The sequence below is a fragment of the Gallus gallus genome, chromosome 3, assembly GCF_016699485.2.
Source record: "Gallus gallus isolate bGalGal1 chromosome 3, bGalGal1.mat.broiler.GRCg7b, whole genome shotgun sequence".
Lineage (NCBI taxonomy): Eukaryota > Metazoa > Chordata > Aves > Galliformes > Phasianidae > Gallus > Gallus gallus.
Genome location: NC_052534.1, coordinates 93,223,323 through 93,250,510, shown reverse-complemented (window position 1 = coordinate 93,250,510; position 27,188 = coordinate 93,223,323). Strand labels below are relative to the sequence as shown.

At 37.9% G+C, this 27,188-nt stretch overlaps 1 long non-coding RNA gene across 4 annotated transcripts in view; it reads left to right on the top strand.

Annotated features, from left to right (window-relative positions):
• The window catches only part of LOC107053144, a 188,994-nt gene that overhangs the window by 1,551 nt on the left and 160,255 nt on the right, over positions 1-27,188 (top strand). For 3 of the 4 annotated variants that reach the window (XR_005858530.2, XR_005858531.2, XR_005858532.2), the window contains exons 1-3: positions 758-2,035; positions 3,678-3,834; positions 12,795-12,942. This is a non-coding gene — a long non-coding RNA (uncharacterized LOC107053144). Of the gene's footprint in view, positions 1-143; positions 2,036-3,677; positions 3,835-12,794; positions 12,943-27,188 lie in introns of those variants that run through there. The other variant, XR_006938739.1, reaches the window with a different exon arrangement.

Below are 27,188 nucleotides of genomic sequence, written 5' to 3'. Positions count from 1 at the left end.
AGGCTGTAGTCTGACTTCATGTGTCATTGTGGTAGCTGTGTCTGGGATATTACTGAAGTAGTGAAAAGAGAGTAATGATAATTGTAAATGTCAGTATTGGATACAAGTTTATAATGCTGCAGAATTGCTATTTGCTTTCACAGAGTATGTTCATGGTTTTTTTTGTTTTTGTGGGGGAGATACAAAGAAGGCACTTAGCACTACAGTGGAACCTGTGGTATGAGAGCTGTTCTGAAGCTGCAGAAAGTCCTTGCTTTCTGGAATAGCAAGGAAAAGTGCAAATCCGTTTTAGGGAGGCCTAGCCTTCCTATAAAGAAATCTGCTGAGTGTGAAGCCATGGATGCTCTTCAGAATAATTTGTGCATTGCTTCTGCACATTCCACCTGCCACTTTGGTCAGTGAGGAACTAGTGAAGTGAAGAGAAAATGACAAGAAGTGATTTGGAGAAACAAAACAAAGGAGAAGTAAAGGTAAAAGGAAGACTGACAAATACAGGATGAAAAGTGAATTGAAAAGGACAAGTTCAATGAAAGATCAGTTTGGCAAACAGAAATAGGAAGGACAGATGAAATTGGCAATAAACGAAGAGAAAGTTATGGGAGTAAGGGTGAAGAATTTTTGTTTGGTTGTTTTAGCTATGTTCTAAAAGCTCCTTAAAATCTTCCATATTAGTCGTTCTGCCTTAAATGATTTAGGTGCTGGAGAACTGCTGGCTTATATTTAAGCTATTTTAGTTCTGTCATTGGAGATGGTTCATGGGGGGTAGTTGCTGACAAGTTTTGAATATAAAGAAACAAAGCGACCCATAAGTGATTAATCTTAATTGTTTAGTTGTAAAGGGGCAGGATTTTCAGCTGGTTATTTTTCTTTTCAGGATACAACTGTGTGTGTGAACAGTTGTTTCATTACAATTCAGTTATCAGATGGGGTAATCAGACTGAGAAAATAGCACTCTTAAGAGGCTGGAATGGATAGAGTAGGTTATTTGGAAGGGGGGGATGCACGAAGATATCTAGTGCAACTGTCTGACCACATCATGGCTAATGAAAAGTTAAAGGATATTATTGAGGGCATTATCCAAATGACTCTTGAGCACTGACAGGCATGGGTCATCAACCATGGGAAGCCTGGGGAACTGCTGGGAAGTGTTTGACCCCTCTCATGGTTAAAAAAAAAAAAAAAAAAAAAAAAAATCTTTAATCTGAACCACCTCAATGCAATTTTGTGCTATTTCCATACATCTTGCCATGTGGAAGATCACAGGAAGAAGATTTCAAGCTGGCTGTCTCTTGAGCCACGCTAGCTATATCTGCAAAACATATTTTGTTTATGACTTACAAGGAATGTCCTAGTGATAACAACTCAAGATAATTATATGTGCTTAATAAAATATCTGAGGCATATCCTCCTTTCCTTACTGACCATGCTGCAGAAAAGCCTTGAGCTGCTCTAGAGAAAGTACTGAGTCCTTATGTTTTAGTGCTACTGCAGCCACAACTTCATAAAGGGTTTTAATGCTCCAGCACAGAAGATAACTTTCGGGAGATAGAGACGAATGAGTCTTCCTGAATCCAGGAGCCAAGCTCCCCATGTGGAGATGCATGGCAAATATGTGAGTTGCTGTTGCCCTGGAGCTACAGCAACAGCTGCCAAGCAGCTGGGCTGAGCAGGGAGGACCTCTGATGTACCTTTTCAGCAAATTGTCCATTTATTTTGATTCTGCATAGAGTTTAGGATTTTGGCAAGAGGAACTATGGAAAAGACAGAATGGATTTAGGAGAACATGGGAAGCACTGGAAAATTCAGAGATACCACATACTATAATCACAAACAAGTCTATATGAGCTGAACCCTGGGATGATAATAGACTTGGCAGTCAATTTCTCTGAACCTCTTCCACTTTCTAAAAATTTGCAGATAACTGAGGCAAGAGGGACAATTGAAAAACTACGGGAATGGTATTGGTATTTGGATCAGTAGCGCAAAGAGTTGAGCAAGGAAAATATGTTTGAATGAAGAAATTCTTAGCGAAATTGTGAGTTTGTTTGTTTTCATTTCAATTTTTCTAATAAACAGTAATTGAAGGTAGTAACAAATACATCAGAAATGAAGTTACCGCATCTATGCAGGGAAGTTGTAGATTGGTTGTTCAGTGTATCACAGTGCACACAGTCAGCTGAGAATTTGTATAGTTTCCCTGATGGCTTTATTTTCTAAACAGAATGGGTTAAATTTAGTATATGATGGTACATAACTTGTCTTAGAACATGTGTGAAGAGGGAATAAAAAAAAAAAACAACACAAAGCCTAATTTTCCTTATTTCTGACCATGGAAAAGAGCTTATGCTTAAAATGGGGAGAAAAAAAACAGGAATGGACCATCCCTTGATTTTATGCACGGAAAGGAGTGTGCGTGAGTGAAGAATACCTGGAATTTGGCTATGCAAAAATTGTGAAAAAGGTCTGTTTTCCAATATGCAATTGGTGGGATAAAATACTCACTTGAATAAATTCAGCTGTGTTCAGCTATACACCTGTGTTATATTGAGCAGAAGTTTCCTCCCTGAAACTGCTTCCTAAAGGGTTATGCTCCTCAGAATAAGGACATAACAGCACAAACAGGACAATATCTTCTTAAAATTAAAAATGTCTCTTTATCATTAGGAGATTGGCTATATAACACATCTGTTTGAAACTACCAAAGTGCGTTGGGTGCATACATGGCTGCTGATAGGAGCTGGTAGGTAGATGGAGCCATAGATACTTTGATGCCATTGCTTTTTTTTTTTGGTTTTGTATCTCATTTTATCTGGGTAAAACAGGAAAAATCTGGTAGATATATTATTATAGGAAAATCTGTTAGCAAAAGCACAAATTAGAGCTTCATCACAATGGGATCTGTTTAATCCTTCGCAAAGCAAATATCAGAGAGCTTCAACAACAGTTCTGACCACCCTGTCAGTTGTGAGTGACAGTTGCTTGGATTCAGCTTCCTAGATGGATGCATGTTTCTGATCTATGTTTTAATCATCTGTTTTCACTGTTAATACTGCTTGAATATTTTCAGTCTATTGTTGGAGTAACTTGCAGAAATCCTGTACAATTTTCTGCTGCAGTTCACAGGCATTTCTTTTAAAACAGGGAAAAGCTGCTTTTTTTTTTTTTTAAGCATTCATGCTGCTCTATCAGGAGGTATTCAGGTTTCTTTTCTCTTGCCCTGCACTCAGGGTTTAAACCACAATTTCAATTCTGCTGGTTTTGGGCTGGTCATTGCTAAAATCTAAGAAAGGCTATGGATGAAGCCTGAGTGTGACTGACATGTTCGTATTTATCAGAAAACAGAGTCAGCAGGAAAGAATGAGTGGAGTAATTGTTAGATTGTTCCCTCCTTCACTGTTTGTGCAAAATACATAGGCTGCAGGGAGGAAGCTACCTGAGGTTATTAAGATTAATACTGGTAGAAATTCCAATCAGCTCACACAAGGCTGCTCCTCAAGGCTGTCAGATGCCTACTGCCTTCTCTGATTCAGGTGGGGCCACATCAATTTTGAATTTCCCAACAGAGATTGCTGTGATTTATGAGTTTAGGAGGCTGATAAATATGGTTAGTTGAAGTGTTTGTGAAATAATTGAATCAGAATAATTTCAGTCATCTGTGCTCAATTTATTTTCTCCAGTAACCACAGGAGGGTGCAGTTCTGCATTGGGAGCTTCATCTCAAGGATTCCTATCACAGGAAAAACATTGTGGAACCTAGAAAAGAGCAACTTAATTTTGTTGTCAGGCCTGTGTGACAGCCTTATGAGCTGATTTAAGACCCATCAGAACTGGAGAGTAAGTATTCTGGGCTCTTCCAGTATTGCCCATGGATGAGTCTGAGGCAGTTCTGGTTTGTGCATTGTGGAATAATGTCTGCTGGGAAAGCTGATGAGTTTTACTACCTAGAGTTTGCTTACCTCTTCACTATTCACCAGAGGTGAGGGAGATTTTTTGTCTGTATGTTGCAAATTGCTTTCAGGTAACAAGTTTTATTAATATTTCACTTTTGAATTTTTTTAATTGTTACTGACCACTACTTCAGAAAAATTCTGTCTCTATAGTGAAAGGGGCTCAATTGTATCCCTGATAATGTTAGAGTTTTGATAAATATGTCTCTGAGTTTATCATTTGTCTTCCCACATACCCCCAAAAATTAAATTCTGGGTGGATTGTTCTGGAAGAAGTAGTGAATGTAAAATGCACTTACATTTACTACAAAATGTAAAAACAAAAACAAAAACAAACAAAAAAACCACAACAGGTTAAAACATTGTGTGATGATTGAGTAGAAGTCAATAGGGAATAGGAAAGCCAAGCAAGTGTGTTGCAGATAAACATCTTCCTCTAATCATAAACAGTACTTTTCATTGTCATCAAAGAGAGCTGCTATCAGGGAAGGTTGTATGGGAGAAGACAGTGGCTTCTGTCAGTTACTCTGTTGGATGTCTTGAAATGGGGAGAGAAATTTGGCAAGCAGGATGTAAGCATGTGTTTAATAAGCTACCAGGTCTGACACTAGTTTATTCCCCATTTTCACTAAGATACTTGGAATGAATTTTGCTGGCTAGGAATGTGTCAGCAGACTGGGGAAGGCTTGTCCTTTGCTGCCTGATTCTCTGTCATAGAGTTACCACATTCTAGCTCTGTTTTTCCCTTTTGGGTTTTATACCTCATTTATCTTTGCTTTTTTTTTTCCCTATTGAGTCCTTGAACAACTGTTTCCCACCACAACACCCTTCCCTCTGTCTGTAATCTACTGTTAATCTTTATGGCTTTTCTCCATTGACTTTCATGCATCCTTTTGCCACAAGTCGTTACCTTTTTTGGAATTCAGAACAAAAGCTGTGCATCATGCCATAAATGTCAGGATTGCAGAGTAAGAACCAGATTTCTCAGGAGTCCCAGTCTGTGTAAGAAAAAAATAAAGATGAATTCATTCTATGATGAGTCAGGGATCTAGGATAATGCTAGAGATATGCCTTACCCTAGGTGGTTTGTATCAGCATGGATATACTCATGCTCATGAAACATAACCTGGCCTGCGTATGACCTTATTATCTGGTCGCCCATGGCTCGAGAGCCTTGGGGTTGCTCCTTTCACCTTGTGGTGAAGAACTGCCATGTGCTTGAATGGGAATAAGTAAGTCTTTCTCCATGCTCTTATTCTCAGTGTCCTTGCCTTGAAGTTCAATGTTTTAGATCATTTTTCACATACTCAGTGTTTATTCTAATTTCATCTATTCATTCAGTTTTATAGAAGGAGGATGGATGCTTCAGAATTTGAAGGAACCAGTAGGACTTGGGGATGAAGTAGCCTTACTATATGTAAAGATTTGAGAACTGAGTGTAAACTGGTGCCGTGTGTCAGAGCCCATTATGACAATCTGTATCATAAGATCAAAACATGTTTTTCAGAGACATTAAGCAGCTATATTGAAGAAGAAGCTAGTGCACTAAGTTTGCATCAGTAAAAAAAAAAAAAAAAGATACTCAGAATGGCAAATTCCACTAAAATTCATCTACTCACTTTCTATAACTTTTCCTTAAGTACAGTACTAATTCCTTGAATTAACTCATAATAGTTTACTTCGTCACTTATTTGGAGACAAAAATAAGCACTGTGATTTGTTACGATCCGTACTTGCTGTAGCATATTACTGTAGATTGTACAAAATCCTTTTTAGTACAGTTTAAAAGATGTCCAATGGAGTATAGGATCACTTAGTGACGTATTCAGTATTGTGGCAGCACCACAATCCAGGAGTACCACAGAAGTAAGTTAAAATATAAGTACTAACTTCAAAATAGATATTTTAAGACTTTATGTCCCTTTTTAATTGCTCTGCAAGTAGGAAGTTTTTCCATGAATAACTCTTTGAATCTCCTTACTGAGGTCTACTCACCATGAAATACACGCTCTGCCTCGGAATGGCGGGGAAGACAGTGAAAAATCTGCTACTTGTTTGGGATATGGATATAAACCAAATCAAATTTGGGTTTGGGACTTAGCTTGAAGTTATAGCACAAAATAACTGTGTTACATGCAGAAAATTTTAATAGAAAAGAAGTCAAGATTAATGCACTCTGTGTGGTCTTTTCTGGTGTGCAGAGAAGAGCAGAAGGGAATGTGGCAGGACTGTCTCACTGGTGTTTTTGCTCTACTGCTGTGAAAAGCATTTTCAATACTTGCATAATTTAGAGCGTGACATTATGATTTTCAAAGCTTCAAATTGGAGTAAAGCATTTACATAATCTAATTAAATCATGTAAATGTTTTATGATAATATTCAAGTAAGTGCAAAACTTGTTCCACAGATGCATCCCATTCTCAGGCCATTGGGGATACCCAATTTAAGCATGCAGATGGATGTTACTAACCATGCATGCTCTGGGAGGTCAACAGGGTGCTCACTGAATGCTCTGTTCTTAGTATAACCTCTGACGCCTGTTTCGCACAGCATCATCTTTCCAAGAGCTTGAAGGTAAGCTGATACCAGAGGGAAAGGCAAAGCAGGTTTAAAAGGCTACTTGCAACCTCTTATAATTTGAATGAAAGTGATGCTACTGCGATATGTAATAAATTGCTTCAATTTCAGTGAACATTAAAATAATCCCGTGGTGATCCTCTTAGCAGCAGCTCTGCCACATGTAGTATCAGATCTCACAAAGTATGCATAGTACTTGGATGGGAAGCTACCAGGGGAAACCCCACAAGCTCTCTTGGTGACTACTGGGTTTGTTTTTGCCTCTGGCTGCGCTAACTCACAAAATATTGGAAGCACTTGGCCAGCATCCATGATGAGAGATGCTGTCTTGTGGTGAGATTTTTTAAGAAGTCTTTTTCTTCAGAGAATCCTGTCTTTTTTTCTCCAAATACTGCAGTCAGTGAGTCCTAATTTTCCAAATTTATGCAAGCTAATACTATGCTAGTACTAGCAGTATTTTTTGAAGTACAGTGCTGCATTGCTCAGATTAATTTTTGTTATTAGCAAATGTCTCTGAGACAGGGTTGCTGTCTGTTCTAAATAAAATCATTGCAGTTTACTTTTATCATTGCCATACTAATTTACTGTAACTGATGACAGAAATGTGTATATATACTTCCAGGAGTTTTGTGCTTTCACAGTAATTACAATGGCTAGGAAGCACTAGGGTGTTACCTGTGCCAGGCTGCTGATGCAAGCAGTGTGCTGCTAGAAACATGGGATGGACTGCACGCAGTGCTGACCTGGTTTGTGCATATACCATAACTGTGATATTAGTCCAGCAGCACTCATTTTTATCCAAAAGTGATATAAGGGAAGCCTGTATCTAACATACCCCTTAATTTGGCTTTTATAATTGTATTATTTACTGTTGCAACATGCAACAATATGTGAAATAGTAAATTAGCTTGGAGCTCAGTGGTATGGGAAGCTCAGATGTGAAATTCATGTCTGAAGTAGCTCTCAGAAAGGTGAAATATGCCAGTTGTGAATTAAATATTGGCTAATTAGGCATAGAAATATAATTACTTAACAAATTTTTCATCTAATTTTTGAGGGTGTGAAGCCAGTGTAAATTTAAAATGGAAGCTGAGGTGTTCAGCACATAGCGTTAACTGCCAAGGAGAACAATGCAGTGACCTTATTCGCAACTACACATGCATCATGTGTAGGAATGCCTGTCATAGCCATAATGATTTAACATCAGGGCAGGCCAATATTTCTTGGTTCTTCCTCCACACTCTAGGCAGTTTCCTTTAGAAGTGGAATGGGAAGCTGTACGTGTTTCTGGTGAAAAATGGTAATGCTGGAGAGGTGCCCTTTACTACAAATCCAGCACTGCTGCTCGCTTTAGTTTGACTTATGAAAAAGGATTTGCAAAGTCACAGCCTGGTAAATGAAGTCAGTTGGATGAAGCTTAAGTTTCAGCATGCTTGGATTCTGTATTTTGCATTACTTAGCTGTTGGTTACACTGTGTTAAGTATAGTAGGTAACAGTGGGAAAGTTTCTTAAGGCAGTGAGACTATTTAATTGCAGAAGAAGAATACTTTTCCTTTAAAATCGACAATATTTTGATCATTGGAGATGCTTAGATTTAGAATGGAAAGCTCTTAGAACCGATGTTTAATTCGAACCACTAGGACATATGCACAGCTATTCATAACTAAGATGTTTTTGTACAAGTACAGTAAAAAAAAAAGTGTCATAAAATGTGTGAATTGTTGTTAATAGTTCCATTATAAAACCTCTTTGTTACCTTTCAATGCTGAACTGACTATAAGACTGATGCATCACCTATGTAACTACTAAAAGATCTTGAGTGCCAGTCTTTAAAAATGATAGAGGCTTTGTAAGCATCTGATCCACAAATGCCTGTGGTCACCGAATCATCTCCGCAGTCTACAAGTTGTTCTCTTATTACTGTGTGGGTTGTCTTCACCTGTGGCATCCACACTTCAAAGCAAAGCACTCAAGATTTTTTTTTTAATTGCTGAAAATTGTTGCAGTTTGGTTCTCTTCTTAAATTCCTGCTTCCAAAGTAGTTTAATGTTTCCAAAGAATTTTATCTGAAAAGTTTAGGAGAATATTGAATAAATTGAAGAACAGCTAAAACAAACTTTAATTCTCTCTACACACATATAGAGAACTGGTTCTCAACCTTAACAATATCCCCAGATGCATATTAGCTACCTCTGCAACTATGAGATTCAGCTCATAAAACTGAATTATTTTAAGAGAAATAAATACTGAGGAATAAAATGAATAGCAAGAAGTCTTTCCCCATTTCTCACAATACAAAATCTACAGGTTAGCAAGTTTAAAACAAACAAAAAATACTTCTTACAGCACATAATATTTGTGGTAGAATTCATCACTTGGTGGAATGAAAACCAAAGGAATAATGGAATTAAAAATATCATAGAATCAAAGAATATCCTGAGTTAGAGAAGACCCGTAGGGATCATCGGTTCCAACTCCCAGCCCCACAAAGGACCACCCAAAAATCAGACCGTATGTCTGAGAGCGTTTTTGCCTTGGGAAGTCCTTATTTTGGATTGCTGGGAACTCAGCAAGTGAGTGAACAATCACATGCCACTAAACTGGTTGTGGTCTTGCACGCTCTTAAAGCATTTCTACTGATCCATCTCGGAATTAAAGTACAGGTTAGATATACTTTTAATATGACGTATTATGGCAATTCTGTGTCTTCCCTAGGATTGCAGTCTGACCTCCATGAATAGCCATCTCCTTACTTAGAGCTATGCCCTTCTCAATATTTTAAGTAGTTTCTGAGCAACTTAATAAATGTGTGTGGTTCATCAGACTACGTAACCATATCTGGGGCATGTATGAAAACTACCATCACTATGCAAGTAAAACTCAATGAAGGTGAGCTTGATACAGAGCTCATTGATGATGATGAAACATGAACTGTAGGTTTGTGTTTAATCTTTAGAGAGTCATCATTTTGATTAGCAGTTTAAATGGAAAAGAATACCTAACCAAATATAATAAGAAGAGAAAAAAGGACTCCTCCATGTTTCATAACAAAAATCCTAACATTGTCTTATCAAACTTTATAAAACATCTTATGCGCTGGAAGATGATCTTTCTAACTACTCAGTTCCTTGACTTGAGGAGCTGGATGTGGAGAAAGAATCTGAACTTAGTTTTTTACATAAAACTATTACTATTAGAGACTGGCATAAGTTCATTCAGTACTTCTGAAGGTTTTTTTAAGCTTTTAAAATATAATCCTAGCATGTTCCCTATGGCTTTGTAACATGTTCACTACTTTCACTGCTTTCTTTTAGACAGATTTCACAAATGCCATAGTTAGTGTCACTGAGTGCATACTGAATGTGAGCAAAACAGGGGAGCATGGTCTGATCTTCAGCCTACCCTGAGTCTAACAAGATTCTTCTCTTGTCCTTGCTGAAAGTGATTGATGTGTTATTGTGGTTGGCTGAAGCTTAAAATGACACCTTGTTGTTTTTGTTTTCCTTCTGACTTGGGAATGCCCTGGGGCCTGTTAATCTTTGTGTTCTGCATATAGAATTTGTTTTGTCCTCCAGAACTGCAGTGTCTGTACACATAATATGATTAATTTTATTTGTGTAGTATCCAACTATAATGAATTAAAATAAAGATCCCTACTGTAATAACAAGGTAGCTTAAGTCATTTTATCAGGTAAGTCAGATGTTAGGTGTGGATGTGCCTGAAAATTTACCCTGGGTGTTTGAGGATTCTGTCCAGAAACTCAGTTGCTAGGTCATCCTTTTTAGCTTTACAGAAGTATTACATCCTACTGATACTTAATAGTATGATGATTCAAGGAGGCACCTGTTGATATAGCTCTATGTTAGATAAATCTGTAACTAGAAGAAAATAGCTAAATGGTTGATGCCCAGATGTTGCTTTTAAGTGCCTGAGGCGGTTTGGCAACCAAAATCACATTGACAAGAAGATCCCACCTAGAGCACCTAATTCTTGTTAATAGTTGGAGATCAGTGCAGGAAAAAGAAATAGTGGAAGCAAGCACTGAAACTGTCTCATGTGTTCCATAGCTTGGTATAGATCTTGGTGATGACTTCCATGCTCTGGTCATAGCCCCATCAGGTTTTCTTTCACCTTTAGGGAATGAAAGATCAGGTGAAATGAACAGAAGAGCTGTGAATTATGAGAATAAAACCTCTGCACTGTAATTTGGAATTTAATAGTCTTTCATGATCTATTCTTGCAATGTATGGCCAGTTACTGCTCCGCTGTGATGACATGTGATCTTAAGTGTTTGGAAGGGAGTTTAATTAAAAAAAAAAGACTTCAGTGCATCTGGCAATGGAAAAAAAAAATTAATTTTGTTCAATTTTTAATCAGACAGCCCGAGACAACCACTGAGCACTACTTGGCAATTAGAATACTAATGAACTGCACACTGGGTTAGCATGTTTTTAAAGGACAGCAAACAGTGCACTGAGAGGTGAGGGATTCAATTTAGTTCCACACGTCTTTATGTGTTTACCTTCTTTCTTGGTAAGAATTCAGAAAATGTTTGTCTTGTTGTCTTTTGTCAAAAATCCCACCCCAGAACTAATTATTTTTCAAATGCAAAAATCGCTGTGTGTGGTAAGTGGCTTTCTTGAAAGCATTCTTCAAAAATCCATAAACAATGTACAACATTAATCTTCACTGTTAAGAACACCTTCAGTGTCTTAAACATTTGCTGTTTGTTTGTTTGTTTTCATTTTTCTAGTAGAATATTTGCAACACTTTACCATTCCACAGTGGTTTGAAGCTTCCAGCTTTCGTGCTTTCTAGAAATTAGTTATTGTATTCATTGCTGTAGAGCACACAGTTTCACAAACGGTAGGCAAGTTGAAGGAAGAAATGAATTGCCCATGCCTAAAGTGTTTATTTCTTATAACCTTTATAAGTGGCTACCTATAGCAAGGCTGAATGTAGTAGGAAATGCTTAATGAATTCAAATGAGGTCTGAAACATAAATTAAGCAGTCTAACCATCCATAGTAGCCATGTCATACTAGTCTCACTGAGAAATGGATATTTATTGCCCCCCCTGTGTCACATTGTCAAAATGAATGATATAATTATACCATATCTGAGATGAAGGATTTGCAGGGGTTTGTATTGGATGCCCTTTTCCAGTCTTAAAAGTTAGTGGGGGCTGTAGTAGGCTGTACTCAGATGCAGACATTTCATTTGCTATTAGAGACTGTGACTACTGAAATCTGGGGCTGCTGGCAGTGTTGTGTAGCCCAGGGTCATGACAGCCAGGCTTCCTGCTTTCTCCTCTTGTAGAAAAAGCTGAGTTGAGACACGGCCATTTTCACTAAGAGGACAGAGGCAGATGGTACCAGAGCTGGGGTCATTTCCTACACCCTCTCTTTCTTCCAACATCCAGAGTAACAAGCTTAACTCTTTAGGGCTTTCCACCCTCTTTTTAATTAGGTCTTTATTTTTCCCTTCCCTCTTCACAGCAGCAGTAGTCAGTAGACAGCACCTTGGACTTGGGAGATAAAGTGCAGTTCTTTCTACGCTGCTGAGCTTGACAGATTTATTCTGACCACGTACTTATTGCCCTGCGTATGCAGTATCAGCTTGGTCTCACTGTTGCCCGGTCAGAATGCTTAAACTTCTTGGTCAGCTATACCACCCTAGCCCAACCTCCTCATGCCCCGAAAATGTTGCTATGAGATGCAGAGCCAAACCTACATCTGGGAACACCATTTCCTTACCTGACTGCAAACGTCATTGGGTTAGGCATGGAAACATAAAGCAAGCTGACACGTCTTACCTTGCTCAAGTTGGACTATACATTTTGGAAAAAAAAAGGCATGCCCGAAATTTCAGTGATGTCAGTGAACTTTGGTTCTAACACCTAGCAAACAAGCTGAAACAGTCTTTTAGAATTTAGATTTAGTTGGCCATATATTAGAAATCAAACTTCAGATCAGTTAAATTGTCGTCATCAACAGTAAATGAGACCACTGTATTCTAAAGAGTATTTAACATGTAGTTGAAGAGAAGTAAGATATCCTAGGAATATTTTAGACTCCAAGATGAATGTTTTCCCTACTGTTACTACATTTTAAGTGCAAGAGCTTCTATTTTTAATGTTATACTGAGGTATGGAATCATCTGTAAAGATGGTAACTGTCAGTACTTAATATTTGCATCGTATTTCATTCCGCTTCTCTCATCATTGTTGACAAATAATCCTAGGTGTTATACAGATGCCTTTATTGCAGCTTCCTGTGTGAATCTAGAGCCGTGTTCTTGACCTGCTTTCACATGGTGTGAACCTTTCAGAGATCTTGATTGGATCGTGAACAATCCAGTTGTGAAAGGAGATGACAAGGAGTAGAGAAGAAACTCTGAGAAGAATCTGGAGAATAGGTATGGAAGTTTGTTAGTTTATTAAAAATCACTGAAATAAGAACTTAAGTATTCTGTTCAGTATCTTGGTTTTGCTCCTACAAAAGCCATTATGTATGTAAAAGCCACTGCATGATAAAGATAGATCCAGTGCCTGAAATGTGGAAAAGGAATAGAGGTGGTGTCACACAGGTGGTGTTCTCTCACATAAAAGCAAGATGTTTGGTAACTCCTGTATGGGGTGGTGCACGTCATTTATGTGTTTGTGTGATATATACGTGTGAAGTAGGAGCTGCTGCTTTCTCAGAAATGTGCAGAGTAGATAGGTCTTGTCTCTGTGGCTCCGGCAGTGTTAAAAGTGCTGCTGCTTCCTGAGACTAAAAGAGTAACACTGGTAATAAGTGGGTTGGGGCACCCTGTGCTGAGATACAGAACTCCCTGCCTGTTAGGCACCGCCTGGTTGCTTGCATGTTTACTGCATGCCTTTGCACAGTAAATACTTGGACACCAAATTTTAAGTGTAGGAATTCAGAATGATCTAAGCAGTCACTGACTTCATTTATTTTTTAATGAAGGTATAATAGTTTATTCAGTTACAGCACCTGACGAAGTGAGTCAGAGGAAACATTTCTTTGTTTACTTGAGACTTTTCCTCTTTTCCTTCCTCCAACTTCTACCCCCTTGGCCACCAGAAGTTACAGTGAAAGCAATTGCATGTTTGCTGCTTTATAATGTATTTGTATAGTGCCATCATTGTAATGCTTGTCAACCTTGTTGCAGCATTAGGTGGCCCCAAAAGTAATGCCTCCTGTTTATTTCCATGAAAGTTATGCCTCTTATTTATTTCCATGGTAGCTACAACAGATATAAAGTGCACAATAACTCAGTTTGATAGAGCAGATTCTCAGATACAAAACACTTTTTCAGTATAGTCACTACAATTAGCTATGCATTTCTGCCAGCAGCAAACAAGAGTTTGTGTGTCACACATTGAAATCTGCACAACATTTCAGAACTTGGCTTGTCTTTCACATTGCTGCCACCACTACTGAAATGCACCACCCACCACCTCACTGTGCTCACATCCACTGTTTGGTCTCCATAAATGTTCAACAAGTATTAATGGATGCAATTTTTCCCACACGAAGGAATTTAGTTCCATACCTTAGCTTCATATGCACTTCCATGTCAGTGCCCTTCTGCTGCCACCTGTCACACAGCAACAAAATGTAGTGGAATACTGGCAGGAAGGTTCAACCCCTGCTGCCATATCACCAATATCTGCCTCTGACATTATAGATCAGCATAATAAAATAGGAGGCATTACTTTCAGAGTAGCCATTGTAAGCGGAAGCTGCTTGTTGTGTCACAGCCAATGGTCTTGTAGTTAACGGGTATTTCTTAAATCACCATAAAATCTATCTTTATACTGAAATGAATTAAAACCACCAGTTTTAGATGAGAAAGGAGAGTACTGATCAGTATAATCAATTCTTTGTTAATGTATCTATATTAATATTTGTTATACTACAGATTTTGATAGGGAGGTGTATACCTGCTGTGTTCACCGGAAAATATTATATAGTAAAGTTTTTATTTCTTAAATTCCTAATCAGGAGAGATGGATTAAAATAGTGTTTTGTGCTCAGCATTTTGTGCTAATGGTCAATAGCGTTAATCAAAGGTCAAATTCAGTTGCCTGACTGTAGCTGTAAGACAATCCTATGAATGCTGATGCTTTGCAGAAATCTGTAAGATTCTCAAGAAACAGCATGAAAAGACTGTACTTTGAAGGTGGGTAGCAGTGTTAAAAATCTCATGTTTTCCACTTAATGTCACTGGTATGTTATATCACCCACTGGAAATGCTTTTGGCAATCAGTCAGAAGGTAATTTACTAGATTCCTCTTTATAGAATGGGAAAGTTTAGGTTCTTATGTTCAGAATTAACTTGTATTTAAGTTACTACTTATCTTCATGTAAGTGATTCTTCTACTCTTAGAGATTCATAAGATAGTGTGTAAAGTAGTTTTATCCCTTTCTAAAGGATTATCTGTTATTGGTGATTTCCTGTTTATGCAAATACATAGAAATTTGCATCTGAGAAAATGCTTGTTGGAATACAGTTCTTTCAAATAGATAACATTGCAAGATGTAAGTGGTAGAAAAAATAAAGGTGTTATTGTCTTCTGTAAAAACTGAATAGGCTTCTTTGCTTAGGAAATTAAATTGCGGTGTTTGGATTAGTGATAGGACTAGAGGGAATGGCTTCAAACTGTGCCAGGGAAGGTTCAGGCTGGATGTTAGGAAATATTACTTCTCGGAAATGGTGGTCAGGCACTGGAATGGGCTGCTCAGAGAGGTGGTGGAGTCTCCGACCCCGGAGATGTTCAAGGAACATTTCGATGTTGTGTTGGGGGACATGGTTTAGTGAGAACCATTGGTCATGGCTGGATGGTTGGACTGAGTGATCCTGTGGGTCTTTTCCAACCTTGATGATTCTATGATTCTACATTTGTAACGACAAGCTTAGGTAAAACAAATCAGTGTGTTGAAGTAAAGATTTCTCAAAGTCTTGAGCAGATCTTTAGTGGAATATGACCAATTTTGTCCAAAAGAAAATAAACAAAATGGGAAAGGTGGACATTTTTATAGTTATGTCTCTCTAATACCCACTTTGAGGCATCCATGAGATTAATCTTTTTCTAATCTAAAAAATGAGCACTACTGACCAGCACTATGTACTCATAAGTTCATTCAAATATATTAAACTTACAAAGGGAGAGAAGTTTATGTAAGTTCTATGAAAATCATATAAACGTACTATCAGATCTAATCACTTTTCTAAATATCATATTTTAGACAGTAATATGAAGACTGAACCAGCATTCTTCTACTGTGTTGGTTTAAACTACTTGCCTTGTTTCACCAATATATGTTAACTTGAGGATTAGGAGTGACTGTTTCAGGGGGATGATGAATGTGTAGATAACTAATATCTGGACTTAGATCCCCATGTCATGAGCACATAAAAATAGCAGGCTAAACCTTCTGGTCCCAATTAACAAACTGAAAATACTCTCCAGCTTCTTTTGAGAAAAGTGTCGTGATGTTTTTGGAAAGTAGGAGGGGTTAATTTTTCGTTATTCAGAAATATGAGCCAAATCTGTTCAGCGAGGAGAGTGAAACTGCAAGTTTCAGGTAAGTGAAGCACATTTTCAGTGCAGTCAAATCTTGAATCCACAGATATATGCATGGAAATGTAGCCACTTCTTAGAATCATAGAATTGTTTAAATTGCGAGGAAACTTTTAAGGCCATCTAGTCCAACTCCCTTGCAATGAACAGAAACATCTACAGCTAGACCTGGTGCTCAGAGCCTGGTCCATGTCTCTGGGGATAGAGTGGGCACCCACCACATCTCCTTTCCTAAGAGCGTAATAAGCAAGACATGTTTCTGGAAGGTAGATGTTGGCAGCAAGGTTTAGAATAGAGCAAATGAGGAGACTGTGAGAGAGTTACAAGACAGGAAGGGAACAGACAAGACAGCAAGGCCTCAAACCGTACCAGTGCCAGGAGGAGGCTGCATTATTCATGTGCTAGAAAGACTGTAATGGCTGCTGGATTAGAACAAGACTGAAGAGGGAATACCTGCTCTGTATTGACATGGTAGGAAGAAGGGAGCTTTATTTCTAAAGCTTTTTACTTCTTCCTTTTTTGTCCAACATGAAACTTTGCTGCTTACAAGTCAGATTATTTTACTTCACGTTAAGAGATTACAGGCACCTTGGTGTTCTGAAGTGTTTGTTTTCAAGGCAAGCTGTGGGTAGTTTTGCTTCAGAAATGTGCCTGGCCTCATCTCTTGCTCAGCAGTGGTTGTAGAATTCCTTTGTTTCTTGTGGTCATGTTTTGTGTTTCTTTTTGCTTTCTGCTTGTGCCATTCTTTTATGTGATGTGACCTGGCTGGTACACTTCTTTCCTGTGTTTGAGGTAAACGAATAATCCATTATTTAGCAAGGAGAGTCTGTTAAAACATTTGTCCTTTTACAGTGAGACGGGTAGAGTTTGTCCTCACTCTTGCTCCTCTGCTATGCTGTCTTGTTGTTATTCATACATTGGGAACAGCAGCAGTACTAGATCCTTCCATTGGGTTCAATCCTAACTTCTTCCAGGGGTCTCTTGCTCTTGATCTCATGACTTCTGGTTGTAACATTATCTGCCCTTCAGATGGTACTATGAAACTAGCTACCTCCCTGTGCAATTGCCAGGCCATTCTTTACTACTGACTACTGGTCTGTGTAGCTCACCAGTTTGTTTGTTATAGTGGCCTTTGTATCCTTTGTAATCCCCATGATCACAGATGTATCTCTGATCTTATCCTTTAGAGCTCTCCTTCTGGCTTCCTTAAAAGACTATTCCAGCAGGCATTATTGAATCAGACGTTGTCTCTGGGAGACAAATGTAGCTGTCTCTTCTTTCAAGTACAGTTCAAGGCTATGGCCAAGGTATTAAGATTCCAAACTGGACATGACTCACAGCTGCAAGTAGACATAGAACAGATGGTTCTGGTTGTACTGGGTGTCTTTGCTGATTTTCTGTGTATTATAACCTTTATTGACTGTTCTTCCACTTGGGAATTTCTTCTATTTGTTGCTCGAATGAACCTGGATATGGAAAGTAGTAATGTCAGCATTGCAAGTGCTTGAATTTCCTGTGTTCTCTCTCTCTGGGTATTCTGACCATGTTTTTATTTTATACTGAGTCCTACCTGTTTGTAGTCTCAAGAAGAAAGAAACTGGATTAGTAAATAAGACCAACTGTATTGGTGAAGAAGGATGTAGAAGAGAAGACTCCTATGTAAAATCTATAATTAAATTCTGAATCTCTATGTGTAATCTTGAGAGAGAGCTGCCAAGCACAGAAGAGAACATATTCAGACCTAGAATTCAATAATCTAATTTGGAACTTTAGCTCAATTAGCTATTTCAAGAGACTCAAATAACACGCAGAAGTCCTTTACTGTGTAAACTTTTTGTGTTGAAAGCAGTTTGGTTCACTGTGTGATGAAGTGCATGACCATTTGGTACATTATCAAGGATTTGAACAGGCAACTTTTGAAAAATAAGACAGAATATCTACTGCTGTGGCGTTCTGAAGGAATATATTTATAGTGTATTATAGCAGTGAAGCTCATTGCAGGAACACATTGAAGCAGAGATCAGAAGGGCATTACTCTGTGGGAATAATGGAAATGTTCACATGGGATACATGCCTTGTATTAGGACACAACAGTTGACTGAATTTAAGACGAAGTGTCTGTACATCTATAGGTTTCTTCTGTTCTCGAAACATCTGATACCAACTGGAGTTCAAGACAGAATGCTTAGATGAACCTTGGTTGACATTGGGATGTCCGTCTGTGTAATTTGATATATGTTTGCTATTTCCATGAATGCATGGGGGAATTGAAAATTACATGTTTTGTCTCAGTCTAAAACTTTGCACAAATTTTGATTTTCTGGCTTTTTTTTTTTTTTTTTTTTGCCATTTATATAAGATAGCTGTTCATATAAAATCTGAAGAAAGAAATTAGCAGGAGTGAGCATGAGTCCAAAGAGCTGAACAATTTCATAGCCATGGGAAGATTTAATATGAAAATTATGGATGTCACGGATTATTTTCTTCAGTGTAGGAATTGTATTAATTGTAGCTTGCCATCAGTGTTAAACAAGGATTTTGAATTTAGCCTGTAGCAGTATTGCAGGAGTTTATACCAAGTTACAGTTCTGTGCAGCTGCTGAAAACTCCCACTCAAGCCTTGAAAATGCATGAATGCAGAGCTTCCGCTCCGTCGGTCTTCTTTGAAAAATATGAGAACAGATTTTGCTCTAATGCATGCCAATATAAATCTAGAATTACTTCAGTGGTGATCGTTGAACAGTTTTCATCGGTGCAAGTGAAACAGTGTTTTTGTTCATCAAAACAGATGTGGATTTATGGGGGAGGGGATGACTAAGGAGGCTAAGCTGTCCAATTAGCATGAGACTGCCTAGCGTGCTCCCTTTAAATTGGGACTGTATCTGTTCCTGAGTGACAGTAACCAGTGCAGCAAAACAGAAGTTAAGCAGAGGTTATAGCTATGCCAAAATAAGCGGCTCTTTCACTTGTAATAGAAGGTGCAGACGTTCGTGCAGCGCCCAAACTGCTTTTGTCATTTTTTCAAAAGCACCAGAGTAAATTAAGAAACAAGTTGAATTAAAAAGGTTGGTTTTTTTGTTTGGTTTTTTTTGTAATTGGAACTTCAGCCTGTAAATTGCTTTAGGAGCATTTTCAAAGTCCATTCTAAGTCACTGTAATTCAGTTTTCCATTAAATCATTAAGATAAATTTCAGTAGTAATATAGTTCATAAGCATAACACACCAAACGTATCCCTGCTCCGGTACCACTGAGGGAAACGTAATGAAGTAAGAAGACTAATAGTCTTAGGAGATTTTAAGCATGCATTTGGGGTTGCTTCTACTTGTATCATTGGTGAATTTCACCCTGAAAATTATTTTCAGGGCATACAAGGGAGATGTACATATTATAATTATGAAAAAATTGACCTTATAATGTACTCATTTTAAATGCTTCAGGAATTACACCCACCACAGCCATGTTTCTTCCTTCTCTGTGCAACAAAGAAGCTAGGTGTGGTCCTGGGGAGAGCAGGGGGGGGTTGTGTTTCACTGCTTCAGAGCTGTATAGATGGGTTGGGTAAAGAAGCGAATTCCAGTGAGGCGCTGCTAGTTCCTTCCTGGTCAATGATAAGTGGAATTTTTGGCATTAGATTTAGTCTGTTTAAAACCAGACTTCTAGATTGTAATAGTAATTTCTAATTGTACATCTCATTGCCGGGGACAGCTGGAAAATGTCATCACATCTATCTCAGGATGTTAATTGTCTGGTGAAAGTACTTGTCTCTCTCTCCTGTGATTCTATAGGAAACTTATGCAACTATCTATTAGAAATTAGAATTTTTTATTAAAAATGAATGAAAAAATCTTATTATAAATATAATAAGAAGCTGTTAGGAATCAAGAAATTACTCATGCCTGTTTATGTACAGGAATGCACTGATTCAGATATTTCTATACATATTTATTTTATCTTCATTCAAAATGATGTGCGGCTCCAGATTAAAAATCAGCTCTTCAATAAGTTTTTAGATTTTATTGTAAGTAGAGTAAGTCCTGTTTGGAGACCTCCATGCCTGGTACATGTTTTGATATGTTCTCCAGAAGGGAGGTCAGAGATCATCCAGCCTGATCTCCTGCCCAGAGCAGAAGAGACTTCAAAGTTATTTGAAATTGTTCAGATCCAGGTGAGTTCCAAATATCACCAAAATGACCCAGAAAAGTTGTTGTGTGCTATATTGAAGTCAGCAATCCACGTGCACACTGTTGCCACTGCTGAAACGCACCACACACCACCTCAGTGTGCTCACATCCACTCTCTGATCTCCATACACGTTTGACAAGTGTCAATGAATGTAAGTGGGTGCAATTTTTTTATGCATTGGAGCAATTCAGGTACATCTTTGCTTCACTGGCATTTCTGTGTCAACCACGATTTTGTCAGTGTGCCCCTCTGCTGTCATCTGTCACACAGCAACAGAATGTAATGGAATGCTGTGGGTAGGTTTAGCCTCTACTGCCACACCACCAACATCTGCTTCTGACACTGTGGGCCAACATAATGAAAAAGGAGGCATTATTTTCAGAGCAGCCTTCATAGCCCTCAATGTTTCTTTGTCCTTTCAAGATGAATGAGAAGTATTGTTTATCTTTATGCAGTCTTAAGGTATTCAGGTAGTACCATCGATGTTGGTGTTGTTCTGTGATTTAGCTTGTAATTTCAGCAATTTGATTCATTTCGTGCAGACTTTGGATCCAAATAAAGCTCAAATGACAAACCCAACTTTTTTTTTTTTTTTGTAGGAGGATTCAACCTGTTTTTGAGAAGTGCTTCTTCATAGGCATTCTTATAGACTTGTCTGAGGGCCCTGCTCTGTATTTTGCAGGATCAAATTTACAAAGTTGTCTACTCTGATTTTTTCCTTGATTTCAAGGTACCCTCTTCTGCCTGCCCTGCTGCACATTATAAATTTCTTTCATATAACTAGTGTTCCCACTGAGGTGCAGATACTTTGGATTCAGGAATAACTGTAGAGGTGAAGCTTTCCTAAGAATTTTTATTTCTATTAAAACTTACAGCATTAATATTTTTAGTAAGACATTTCATCTTATATTACAGAAAGTATTCTTTTCTGAGTAGGTGAGATTTGTTATCTCTCTGTGGGGATTCCTTCTCATGTCATAGCCAAAAAAATTGTAGTTTTAAATCTTATATTTGGACTTCGTTATGCTAGGCAGGACCTTGCAGTGCAAAAAGCCAGATGTTTTAAAGCATTAAATATACACTCTGTTGCATACACCTAGCCAAATTAATTATTTAGTAAAATATTTGCTGTGGAGCAGCAGTTAATAGAAGAGTGACAGATGTCATACACAGAAGTGACCATTTGACGATGTTGCTTTATGTTCTGTTGTGACAGCTAAATGAAGCAACTCAACAGCTGTCAGTATGTTAATGTTTTGGATTAAAAAACCACACTTAAAAGAACTTTTCTCTGATTTTCAAGTGGCAGTGAGTTTGAAGGCACCTTGCCTCTTTGCAGATTGTTAAAAGTTTTCTAAATGATTCACGAACGCAGTGGGGAATAACATTGAGCTGTATGGTAGACCAGTGCATTTTACTTTCTTCAGAGCTATGCAACTCTGAACCTCAGTTGACCTTAAAAATTCCCATTCAGTTTAAATAGGAGAAATACAGCAGATTTAAAGAACAGTTTTAGTCAGCTAGATATTCTTTGTTTTATAGTCTTTAATAAGCATAGGCCGAAAAAAAAAAAAAAGAGAAGCATTCAACTTGGGAAAACTGAAGAAAGAAATCAATCCAAAAAGCTAGAAACACACAAACATTAACCTAATATAACTTCTGCACATTTCTTCTGAATTCAATCCAGAGAACTGAGGGCTGAATGCATTTTCATTTTAGATATTTCTAGTTTGTTTTTTGTTTTGTTTGTCAGTGATTGATTTATAATGTAGTTAGTTGAACCTCCAAAAAATCCTGTTTTGCATGAAGATTTTCTTGATTACCTTTCCAGGCTCTGCTATTTTAGAATCACAGTGCCTGAATTTAACATGTGGACAGATTCAGTTATATGTACCTTATACTTTTCAAGTAGCTGTGATACTTACTTATTTTTCAGGATCTGAGGGAACATCTTCTGTTGTTGTGCAAAATGCAGCTGGTGGAATTCTCTTTAGCATGGTGCTTTTCGTTCCCAGTTGTCAAATTGAATAGGGGCATATCCTTTCAGCATCAAGGCTGCTCGAGAAGCCATGAGAACAATTATTATCACAGTTTAGTCTTCCCCACCTGGTGTTCTGGCTGCTTTCTTCATTGAGTGTCTGCTTCTGACTGTGGCTGACTGGCTCATGTCAGAAAATGAGAAATGCGGAGGATGCCCAGAGTATAGACTGCTCACCAAGGCTTACAGGAGTGATTTAGTGAGAGGATTCATCATCGTCAGAACATCTTGAGAGTTGAAAAGAAGCATTTATGATGGCATCTGAGAAACCACAAGAGAGCTTGATAATGGAAAAATATCTTTGCATTTCTCTTTATCTGTTTCTCTCCTAAATTGCAGCACTCATCAATTAGCAGGCAGTTTCAGTACCTTGTTCTGTGATCTTTTAGCATGCTCCTGTCTACTATCCTCTAGCTCAGCTCAGAGGTGCCTCTTCCAATTCTCACACATCTGTCCTTGATTTGGCTATTCTTAAATAATAAAGTACTTCTGAATAGTATGGAAGAAGTGGAAGAGAAACAGCAAAGAAAAAAGTGGGTGTTTGGACTGCAGGTAAGTCAGGTATGAAGTGTAGCAGCAGCAGGGCAAGAGTTTCACCACCAGATATTCTCAGTTCTCTGGTGGGATGCACCATTCAGAGCAGTGTAGGACATCCTTGTTAGCCCCAGTGATTTACAAGCCATTGCAGTGTCAACTGGAGTTGATGGAAGTATTAATGGGAAATTCATCAATGAGGAGCTTAATGACCTAATGCTGAGGAAAATCATTAAATAGGAATTCAAGGTATTCTTTCTCAGTTCTACTAAGAGTAGAGTTGGGTTAACATAGGGCACTGCAACTCAGTAGTTAGATACCTGAGTTGTTTTAATTTTTTGTAACAAATTTGAACAGTCAGAGCCATAAGCGAAGTAGGTAAAACATGTGGAAGAAATTTAAATATCAGATCATTGTTACATAGTCAGAATTGTGTCAAGATTTTTGAACAGTTTTTGATGCCACAATGGGATGACAAATATATGGCTTTAGTTACTTTTAGCCTTGGAAGTAGTCCTGTTCACAGTAACGTTTAGCTGGCTTCTCTTTCATGCTTTTCTTTAATTTCCAGTTTAAGCAAGAGCCTGATGTTTTAATTTATATTTTTCAAGCCTCCAAAAATCTGTTGCTTTCAGCTGCTTTCTTTTAAGGCAATAAGCAGATCTCCTGTGGAAAATATTTTCTCTCACCCTTACTTTTCAGCCATGTGACAAATAAATGAGCTTTAATTACTGTTTTTGTAGGAATTGCGTCTCTTTCAGACTTTGATTTCTAATTTTAATTTTGAAAAATAAAATAAATATGATCTCTATGTCAATAGAAGTCAAAGGAAGATTAGAAAGTAAGGCTGTACTTTCTCAGCTTTGCAACAATAGAATAAAAAGTGGAATAATGAACTGTAAATGTGTCTAATTACATAAATAATGCATTTTTGTAATTGTCTAGTAGGGGTATGCTAATGAATCAATTGTTTTTAATTATAGCATGCTTGATTGTTTCAGAAACGTAATTGGTTGTAATCAAGAATCAATTAAATGTTTGTAGTAATTGTATTTATCAAATTAAATATATTTTTATTGTTTAGAAAAGTATTCAGAAAAGGAAGTTCTAATGGACCATACTAGTGGTAGGTGTTCATACAATTGGGCTGACCGGGGTGGCAGTTAGTATAGGATAAAGAAGAAACATTTTCTTCTCATTTCCGTTTCCAATCTCATCTGATCTGTGAGGATAAACAAGGGTTTAGATTTGTTCAGTATTCATAACTCTTAGTGTGCTTTATAAAATAAGGTCTGACAGATACCAAGTTCCCCTGCATGAGACTCTTTGAAAGTTGTGAAACTTGTAATCAGAATAATACACCTTGCAGCAGGATGGTGGTCTAGGAAGAATTCAGAAGAGTTCCGGTTCATCTGCCTTCCCCAGCAAACAGCCCTAGATGTATTTTATATTCTAAACTATTTTTACTGTAGTGTGCCACGTGGAGCTGTTTGCTTTTACCCCAAACTAGTTATTATTCTTCTTGCAAATAAACTTTAGTAATAAAGGAACTTTGTATATGAGATATACACGAAGCATAAGGTTAGAGGGCTCTATATGTTGAAAACATTCAAATGTTGGCAAAAGTAGCCATAAGAAAGTGAACGCCTGTCTCACTGCAATATTTCCACAAGTATTTTAAGCACTTCTCACATTTTTGATAGGGATGAATAAATATAATGAGAATTTCCTTTGTAGAAAAGGAATTGACTCTGCCTTTGTTGACTCTGTTGGCTATGGAAATGTGAAGAACGGGCAACTAAATTAAGCTAGTAAGTGAATAGTGAACTGACCAGGTAAGTGATTAGAACTTTCTTTGATATTGCATGCGTACATTTTGTCATTGCTGAAAACTTGATAGGCCTTTACAGAAAGGGACGTTGTTAGGCTTATTATACTGTGGATAGGAGAATGGATAATCTACTAATTGCATAAAGTACAGGCTGTGTGTATGGTTCTTGTTTCCATAGTCTTATTTACTCTGATCAGCATATTTGGTCAGCCTGTGTGCCTAGGGAAGACAGATCTGCACTAAGCAGTAGGCAAAACACAGGGCTCCCCACTAAGGGATGCTATTTAAGGACATGAGATCTACTACTGTTGTTCCCTAAAAAGAAGCATCTTTTTTTTTCTGGTAAACGTGGCAAATATATACATAGTAAATATAGAGTGCCATCTACTGACATATAAAGAGAGAATATATATGTAGCATTGTCCACAAATGTGCCGACTCAAAGTTGTTATGCTCCTAATGGCTCCATGTGCCAGCCTAATCTCGCCAGAGCTTGCCTTTTCACAGCAGTGCTGTAGAGAGACTGGAAAAGCTGCCAATTTTCTGCGAAGTAAAGCCCAAGGTTGATGTGTTGGATTTAATTGAAAAGGAGGTTTTTTTTTTTTAATTATTTGGAAGAATCTGAAGTGATATCTCCTGAAGTGTTTTTGGTCTGGTGTCATTGGAAACCAGGCATAACCTGTGCCTGCCCTCTGAATCTTCCCTGTCATGAATGATAGGCTGGCTCCTTGTTTTTTCCTCAGGAAATTGAGTGTTGAATTCTTGTTTTACTACAAAATAGTGCTGTATCAGTATGTGTTGTCTCTTCACCATATATTGTTCTGTACTTTGATGAAATTATCAGAATCATTTGGTTTCCAACCTATGTGGCTAATTATCATATAGTGAATTTCTGAACTTTAGGATGAAGAGAGTAATTGACCCTTTTTTTTTTTTTTTTAAAGCACTGCTTTCTGGAAGTAAAGGTGTCTGTGGAAAAGAAGGCAGTAAAACAAAAGGGAATTCTAGGATTTGTATCTACTTTTACCTGCTCAGAATGGGTTAAAAAGATGAATGAAATATTAAGAAATGAAAACCTTATTAATCTAGTGTATAAACCTGTGGCACGTTGTATCTGGAATGCTATGTGCAGTTTCTGTCTCCCTGCTTCAAAACAAGATGTTACTCAAAGGAGAGCAGAGTAACAAAGATGATCAGAAGTTAAGGAGCTGTTGCTGTACTTGAGTGGTTCCTATGAAAATATGGAAGGAAATGGTTATTCACCACTACTCACCATGGAAGAGTTGAGAGGCAACCACATGAAAAAAAAATACATATATTTATATATAAACAATAATTATATACATATATATAGTCATGTACTGATGTAATTGTGGAACTTGGTGCCATAAAATGGTCTGAGAGCCAAAATAATAGGCTCACAACCATCAGAAAGCCCTTTCCCTCCTAACTTGCACAGCCAATAGTATATGTCCAGGAGAGATAGTTTTTATTCTTGTCCCATTTCTCGTCTTTTCTTTAATTATGACCTATTGGACCTATTGGGAAATAGATTATTAAATCAGCTGAACTTTAAACCAAAGCAACAGACTCTTTGTATCTGAGAGTTGTGCTCTGTTTGCTCTCTGCTCTGTTTGTAGCCAATAGAGATAAGCAATTTTTCTACACGGTGGTAGGGCTGCCACTGAGTGCCTTTTGGAACGTCTGCCCACAGGCTCTGCTTAGGTTGTCCTTCAGGAAGAAGGGAAGTGTGCCAACAACAAGATTTTCATCTCCATTTTGTGGCACAGATACCTAAAGTAACTAGGAGTTGCACTGCCAATTGTTGGATTCCAAAGATCTATCTCTTATCTGCAATCCAATGGCAACATTTTCCAGTTCAGTCCTATCTCTCTCTTGAGGCTATTTGTTAAATTTGAAAAGCCAGAGGGAATTCTCTTAAGTGAACTGTTTTAAGATACAAGGGCTTCTCCAAAAGTAATGCCTCCTATTTTATGGTGTTGGCTCACAGTGTCAGAGGTGGGAATGCAGTAGGGATTGAACCTTCCCATCAATATTCTGTTATGTTTCATTGCTATTTGACAGATGGCAGCAGAGGGGCTGTCTGACAATGGTGTCTGACATGGAAATGCATCTTAAGCAAAGGTGTGGAATTGAATTCCTCCATGTGGAAAAAGTTGCACCCATTGACATTCATCAGTGTTTGCTGAATGTTGATGGAGACTGAACAGCAGATGTGAGCATGGTGAGGTGGTGGGTGGTGCATTTCAGCAGTGGCAACAGTATGTCACCTCCATTGGAGCATATTTTTTACAAGTGTGGCATGAAGGCTGGCTGTCAAAAATGTGTAGTTTATAGCGGTTACTATGTTGAAAAATAATGTTTAGTAGCTGAGAATTTGCTGTGTCAAATAGTGTTATTGTGCTCTTTGTGTGTGCTACAGTTTCCATGGAAACTGTAGAGAAAAACAATAAAAGGCCTTTGT